General features: G+C 35.3%; 1 pseudogene; it reads right to left on the bottom strand.

Moving 5' to 3' along the window:
- Positions 1-4,905: 4,905 nt before the first annotated feature.
- On the bottom strand, positions 4,906-5,532 carry LOC100942047 (annotated as a pseudogene).
- Positions 5,533-8,232: the final 2,700 nt, after the last annotated feature.

Genomic DNA, 8,232 nt, shown 5'->3' on the forward strand with positions numbered 1-8,232 from the left:
TGAGGGGAAGAATTGAAAGAATAATATTATTGTCCAACATTAATGTTAAAATTTCCAAATAAAATACTCACTCAAAAATATTTGTAGAGCTTCATGGATATATGAGAATTATCTTTAGCAACGTGACAATTAAGATGGAGCAAATTTTCTGCTTTTGTGAAACTCAGATCTTAGCCATATGGATTTTTTTTTTTTTTTTGGTTTAGGACTCTCTGTTGCAGAGATAACCAAGGGTGAAAGAGAACACCTTTGAGCTCCCTCAGACAGGAGGGCTATTTATGATGCCACGCAGATAATGTCATGCCATTCAGGTACTGTCCAATTGGGACAGTCAGTCATCAGCTTATAACACAGGAAGTTCCCTTTATAGCTGTACAGAATGAAAATTAATCCCTGCCATCATCACAGCATTGGTAGGACAGAGTATCCTGACCCCGGACACAGAACTAAGATTAGAAAGCTGCAGGGTCACACGGATACAAAGAAAATCCACTTTAAAGCTCAGTGACGGGATGTGGCCAGCTAGTTCATAGAATATTTTAGGGCAATCAAACTGCTTGGAATTTGATTCATTGAAACTACCTTTGTAGTGAATTTTGAGTTTGTTTATTAATAAATACTAAGAATATGAGTTTTATACAAGGGAGGGATATCTCAGACTATGGCAAAAAAATCAGGGAATGGATTAAAAAAACATAGAAAAAATATGAATATAAACAAAAGAAAGGAATTTTCCTTTGCTACAACAAATCAGGAGTTTCTGATAATCCCTTATTATTAATGAGGCACAGATGGAAGAGATGAAATCTGGAGCTGGAATAACACGATAACTCATCCACTGACATACCAGTGGTCGCTGCTGGCTCCTGGCTAGCCACCCCATTCCTCTGTTTGGGTGCTGTTTGGGGGAGGGACAATTTGGGATTTCATACAGTATGCAGGGGGGTTCAGCAGCAAATGTCCTAGAAGAAAAAGAGAGAGAATGAGAGAGAGAGAAGGAAGAAAGCCATATCACCTTCTGTGACCCAGACTAGGAAGTAAGAAAACTCCATTTCTACATTTTCCTGAAGACACAAAGTTCTTCCCAGAATCAAAGAGAGAAAACAAGGCAGGCAGATTATGGCTTATTTTTGAAAATATTTCTATGGCCACATTTGAAAAATATATTAGGTTCCCGTGGGTAACATTAAGTGATACTCCTTAAAGAGAGTTGTTTAAAAAAGATTAATTTCTTTTAGGTTTTGCCACAGGGTGTTGGCGCTTTGTGTTCTGAGAACATAGTGTGGAAATGCACTAATTCTGTCTAATGGTATTGAATGATGTTTTGGAGAGTAGACAATAGTGGAGTGAGCTATTTAAGAGAAACTTGAAGTTCTTCAGGCAAAGAAAGTGCATTTATTATGTGTGTAAGAGAGTACATGACCCGCTCAGAGGAGGACCATTAGTCCTCATGGAGGAAGATGAGGTTGGGAAAGTCACATGAATCTCATTCAATTACTAGTCAAAAGAACAATTAATAACTTGTTCTTTTGTTTATAAATTTAGTTCAGACATCTTGTATGAATTATTTTGTTCAAAATGATTTCTTTAAGAAGTAAAGTCATTATTGAGTCAATACTATTCACTTAAAAAAAAAGAGTTAATAAATAGAAAATTTCCAGGGAAGTATGGGCCATGAAAAATCTTTCATAAGTATGTTGAAATTTTCTTTCTTTCTTTCTTTTTCTTTTTTAAAGAGATAGCTACTGAAGCAAAATTTTGAAAGGACATCATGGTATCTATATAGTTAAGCATTGACAAAAATTATCATGTAAAAAAGAAAGAAAAATAGTGACCATTTTACTCTATTGAATGTCCCTCTGAAATCTGAGTAAAACTTGTGAAGAAAGAAATACAGGGAGTAAAATAAATGAAACAAAACTTCTATGTTTGAATCAAGCACATACTAAATACACAGTAAGCCTTCCCCCTAATTGTTTTAAATTTTTTAATATGTAGTTTACTTTCTTTCTTGTTGACTTTATCACTCCCATTTCTTCCTTATCAGAATAAAAGACATTTATAATTATTCTAATTATTAAAATAGAATGACAGTGTACAAATTTGATAATTTTTGAAGACTGACAAATTTAATATTTTTAAAATAACATTTAATGATGTGCATATACATTATAAATCTTTCAAAGTGTGCTGAATTAAATAGCTAGGACTCAGAATATTTTTTTTTTTTAGCATAATAGCTCCAGGGGACTAGCATGTGGGTTCAATTGACAGACTGTGAATCTTTAATCATCAGAGAAATGCAAATCAAAACTACTTTGAGATATCATCTAACTCCAGTATGATTAGCCCATATCACAAAATCCCCAAACCAGAGATGTTGATGTGGATGTGGAGAAAAGGGAACACTTCTACTCTGCTGGCGGGAATGCAAGCTAATACGTTCCTTTTGGAAAGATGTTTGGAGAACACTTAGAGATCTAAAAATAGACCTGCCATTCGCTCCTGTAATTCCTCTACTACCTATATATCTAGAAGACCAAAAATCAAATTATAACAAAGATATTTGTACCAGAATGTTTATTGCAGCCCAATTCATAATTGCTAAATCATGGAAGAAGCCCAAGTGCCCATTGACCCATGAATGGATCAATAAATTGTGGTATATGTGCACCATGGAATATTATGCAGCCTTAAAGAAAGATGGGGACTTTACCTCCTTCATGTTTACATGGATGGAGCTGGAACATATTCTTCTTGGCAAAGTATCTCAAGAATGGAAGGAAAAGTATCCAATGTACTCCACCCTACTATGAAACCAATTTATAGCTTTTTTCTGAAAGCTATAGCCCAATTATAGCCCAAGAATAGGGAAAGGGGAAAGGGAAGGGAGGGGAGGAGGGAGAATGGGTGGATGGAGAGTAATTGGTGGGACTACACCTATGGTGCATCTTACATGGGTACATGTGAAATTTACCAGGTGTAGAATATAAATGTCTTAACACAATAACCAAGAAAATGCCATGAAGGCTATGTCGACCAGTTTGATGAAAGCATTGGAGATTGTGTGTAAAACCAGCACATTGTACCCCATGGTTGCATTAATGTACACAGCTATGCTCAATAAAAAAAAAAAAAAAAAAAAAACTAGATTTCTAGTTCTTATTACAAGTTAATAATTATCTTTATTTTATTTAGCATTTAGAATTCTTTTTTCCCCACATTTTATTTTACATTATACATGACCTCTAGAATTGCTTCTCATAAACATGTTTACTTTTTTAGATCAATGGTGAAGGTCTTTTTCAGACCTATGGTGCATAATGCAAGGGTACATGCAGGCTATTTTTTTTTTCCTAGTGCCTCATGTAGTTTATGAGTAGTTATTATCCACATTTCTATAAATATAAATATTCTAAGTGACCATTGCTAGTGCAGGTACATTTAACATAAGAAAGCTCCACAGGAAGCTACTTCATTTTGTTTGTAACAAGAGTCAAGATTCCAAAAACTCAGTTGTGCCAGTAAAATATAATAATAACCAAAACAAACTCTACTAGCAAAGTGAATCTCTTCCGGTAATTTTCAGAACTGTTGGCTTTACACATACAAAGTATGCCGATTTAATAACATATGATCACATAGATAAGAATAAGATAAAGGTCTTTCCTCCTCATTGAGTTTTTACAATTCCCATGTAAACAGCACCAGTGAATTTTCATAAAACAGCTTTGCTACTTTCACCTTCATTTTCTATAATTTTAATTGTTATCTGTGGTACTGTACCATTTCTTCCTTCATATAATCAGGACTGGACAGTCATATAACACTCTTAAATTTGTAACCCAAAAATTAAAGCTCGGAACACATATGGGATATCTTTTACATTTCCATTCCACAGCACATTAAGTGTTCTTTATAAAGCTTTTGCTCCTCCCAACACTTTATAAAAATATATGAAAAAAGATTTATCTGTTTTCAGCCAGCAAATATTAACAAATATCTCTTAACTAGAATATTTTAGAGATCATATAATTCCATCGTCTTGACTGAATGCATCAATTACTTTCTTCATAAATCCATATGCATTTATTAGTTTACATGCCTCTATTTGCTATGTAAGTAAATTATTTTAGGTTCTTCAAGTGAAAGTGCTTCTGACAACAAACTATTTCTATAATTGCCCTAAATCCTCCAAAGAAGTTGTTTTAAACATGTATAGAAAAATGTATAGCTATTTCTAAAAAGACTACACACCCAAACATGCTTTGTCAGGAAAGCTAATCCACGCACTTGATATGCATTTGATGCACTTGATATCCATGCACTTGATATCTCATTTTCATTAAAGTTAGGCCAACTTAAACAATGCGAATCAAGATATATCATTAAATTATTTGATTCTGGAAAACGTCAAAAATAATTTGGCCAAAATTTAAAAAAGCAACACCCCTCCTCATCCCTTACATTAAGGACTGTTTGGACCAATGTGATCAACGTAACTGCATTTATATTAATCTACCTGAACATGTCCACTCACTAGAATTTTACCATAACATACAAATCTTCACATGCAATTTCCTTGCAAAGGTTTCCCCCCCAAAGATATAAGTACAAAACAGTAGGCAGATGCTTTTCAAAGTTTTATTTCACTAACTTCAGGTCAAATTCCCACAACCGTGTTCTGGTCAATTTATGATTCTTGCTTGGCTTCCCAAAATGGTAGTACCAAAAGATTTGTAGGTCAGGGAGAAAAGACAACTTTAAGAAGCACTGCATTTACTCATCTTCCACAAGGCAACAGAATTGAGCATCTGATTGTTCAACAAAACAACGCTTTAGTAGCATCCAGGAGGGCAGACAGGTAAACCAGACTGTAGACACTCTTCGTTTTGTCAAAATCAAACCAGAGAAAACCTACTCCACAGATATAAAAGGCTGATATTCATCTTTTCTTTTTCTGTTGTCGCAACATTTTCCTTCTTTTAATTATCATATCATATAGTTTCTCTTTACTCCATCTCCTTTGATTGCACAGGTTGGCTGCAAATGCCAAGGAGCTGATGAACTCAATTCACCCACTGCTAACAATTTCTCCATTTCTGAGAGAGACAACGAGTTCTCAAGTCGTGTTAGTTAGCAATTATAAGTACAGGGACTCCCTGATTTTCTGCTATCCTCGTTATTTTATGAAGTTTAGTTTTGGCTTCTTCCATCCTTTTGACATCAACAGAGTCCACAACAAACACAATGCCATCTGTGCATCTGGTATGTGACTTCCACAGTGGCCTTAATTTCTCCTGACCACCTACATCCCAGAAGTGAAAAGTGACTGTTTTAGAATTTCCTAAGGTTACCTTAATTTTCTCAGTGTTAAATCCTTTGGTAGGTACAGTATTTATAAATTCATTGAACTGCAGCCTGTATAAAACAGTTGTCTTTCTAGTACAGTCCAAACCCAGAATAACAATGTGGAAAGACTGAAATGAAGGCCAGCTGGACAGAAGTCTGCTCTGACAGTCCATTCCCCATTTCATTAAGTGTCCCAAATTGAAACACTTTCTTCTTATTGTTTTAGAACTTCTCTTCCTACATGATCAACTATAAGACTTCTTGTGTCATCTGGACTCAACATCTCTCAGATGCTTGAGAGCCAAGCTGACACCTGTCCGTGGGCACCAGTGAGGCCTGGGAGGTAGGGGGACAAAAGACATCCCTGCCATGGGCAGCGGATGAGCACCGCGAGCCAGGTGGCCCTAACAGTGCTCACTGGCAGCTCCCCACAGGCTATTTTTTGGTTATAGCTGTCACTGTTGCTTGACAGGCCCAGGCTGGATGTGAATCCTATAGCTTTGGTGTATGTGGCTGGTGCCTTAGCCAGTTGAGCTACAGGTGCTGAGCCATAAAGCCATAATATTTCAAATGATGCCCCTTGTCCTTTAGAAATGTTGAACTATTCAAAAGATTTGAATTTTCTTTGTTAAGAAAACAGACTAACATATCTTTAAAAGATTTCTTTAATAATTGCTAAATTTAGACTTGGTGTATTAAACAAAGACGACTATTATTAACATTTTAGTAACTTAAAATAATCCCTCTCATACAGCATAAGATGCCATATCCTAATCTTGATTTTTATAGAATAGGAAAAGAAAAGTTTATCTTGATCATTGACCCTTTACACCTACAAGGGTAGGATAGGTAATACATGTATAAACAATTCTAATGAATATTGAAAGAAGATGCCCAAACTGAAGGAAGACTGATGAAGGAAGTGTTTGAAGAATTTTAATCTTTCTAAATCTGTACCTTAGATAAGCATATTTAGGGATAAAAGTAAAGCCTTATGTTTTTGATATCAAAATGTTGGCAATCACTTATAGAGCCAGAATAGATGTTAAAAACTTCAGCATCTGAGAAGTTACATGGAGCAGAAGCCACAAGATGTCAATAGAGAATTGGGTCAAAAATTTAGGCAAATAGGAATTCTATGAGTTCCAAATTAATGTGGATGAAAGGTCATTAGTATTTTCTCATAAGCCAGTGGACTAGTTATTATAATCGATGTAAGAAGGAATATCAATAATAATTCAAAGCTAATTATAAAATATATTAAAATTCAAAGCAAATTATAAAATATTTAAAATTCTCGTATTTATAAAAAAATTATCAAAATCCAGAGAGCATTTCAACTACAGGTTGGTATTAAGTGACAAAAAGGTAAAAAATGCTACCTTTCTATGTAAAAAATATATTTTTTTATTAAATTATAGCTGTGTACATTAATGCAGTCATGGGGTGCAGTAGGTTGGTTCTATATACAATCTGAAATATTTTCATCAAACTAGTTAACATAGCCTTCATGTCATTTTCTTAGTTATTGTGTTAAGATATTTATATTTTATATTTAGAAAGATTCACATGTACCCTTATAAGATGAACCATAGGCGTGGTCTCACCAACCACCCTCCCTCCACCCACTCTCTCCTCTCCCCAGCCCTCCCTTTCCCTTTTCCCCATATTCTTGGGCTATAATTGGATTATAGCTTTCATATGAAAGATATACATTAGTTTCATAGTAGGGCTGAGTACATTGGATACTTTTTCTTCCATTCTTGAGAACTTTGCTAAAAAGAGTATGTTCCAGCTCCATCCATGTAAATATGAAGGAGATAAAAAAGTCTCCATCTTTCTTTAAGGCTGCATAATATTCCATGGTGTACATATACCACAATTTATTGATCCATTCACGGGTTGATGGGCACTTGGTTTCTTTTGTAGCCTCGCAATTATGAATTGGGCTACAATAAACATTCTGGTACAAACATCTTTGTTGTAGTGTGATTTTTGGTCTTCTGGATATATACCTAGTAGAGGAATTGTAGGATCAAATGGCAGGTCTATATTTAGATCTCTAAGTATACTCCAAATATCTTTCCAAAAGCAATGTATTAGTTTGCATTCCCACCAGCAATGTAGAAATGTTCCATTTTCTCCACATCCATGCCAACATCTCTGGTTTGGGGATTTTGTGATGTGGGCTAATCTTACTGGAGTTAGATGATATCTCAAAGTAATTTTGATTTGCATTTTTCTGATGATTAAGGATGATGAGCATTTTTTCATATATCTGTAGGCCATGCACCAGTCTTCTTCAGAGAAGTTTCTCTTCAAGTCTCTTGCCAACCCTGAGATGGGTTCGCTTGTTCTTTTCTTGTAATACGTTTGAATTCTCTGAGGATTCTGGTTATTAAGCCTTTGTCAGACTCATAACCTGCAAATATCTTCTCCCATTCTGAGGGCTATTTGCTTACTTTACTTACTGTGTTCTTGGCTGTGCAGAAGCTCTAAAAAGCTTGATCAGGTCCCAGCAGTGTATTTTCGATGTTGCTTCAATTGCCAAGGGGATCCTCCTCATAAAATGTTCGCCCAGGCCAATCAATTTCTTCAAGTGTTTTCCCTACACTTTTTTGTAGTACTTTAATAGTTTCATGTCTTAAGTTTAAATCTTTAATCCAGTCAGTGTTTTAAGGTTATGCACAAAGGTTCATACCTGTAATCCAAGTATACTTGGAGGATAAGGTGGGTGGATCACTTGACCTCAGGAATCTGAGACAAGCCCGAGCAAGAGCAACATCCCGTCTTCAATAAAAAAAGAAAAATTAGCCTGGTGTTGTGGAAGTGCCTGTAGACACAGCTACTTGGCAGGCTGAGGCAGAAGGATTTCTTGAG

This window comes from Otolemur garnettii, unplaced genomic scaffold (assembly GCF_000181295.1).
Source record: "Otolemur garnettii isolate 467f Iridium unplaced genomic scaffold, OtoGar3 scaffold00246, whole genome shotgun sequence".
NCBI lineage: Eukaryota > Metazoa > Chordata > Mammalia > Primates > Galagidae > Otolemur > Otolemur garnettii.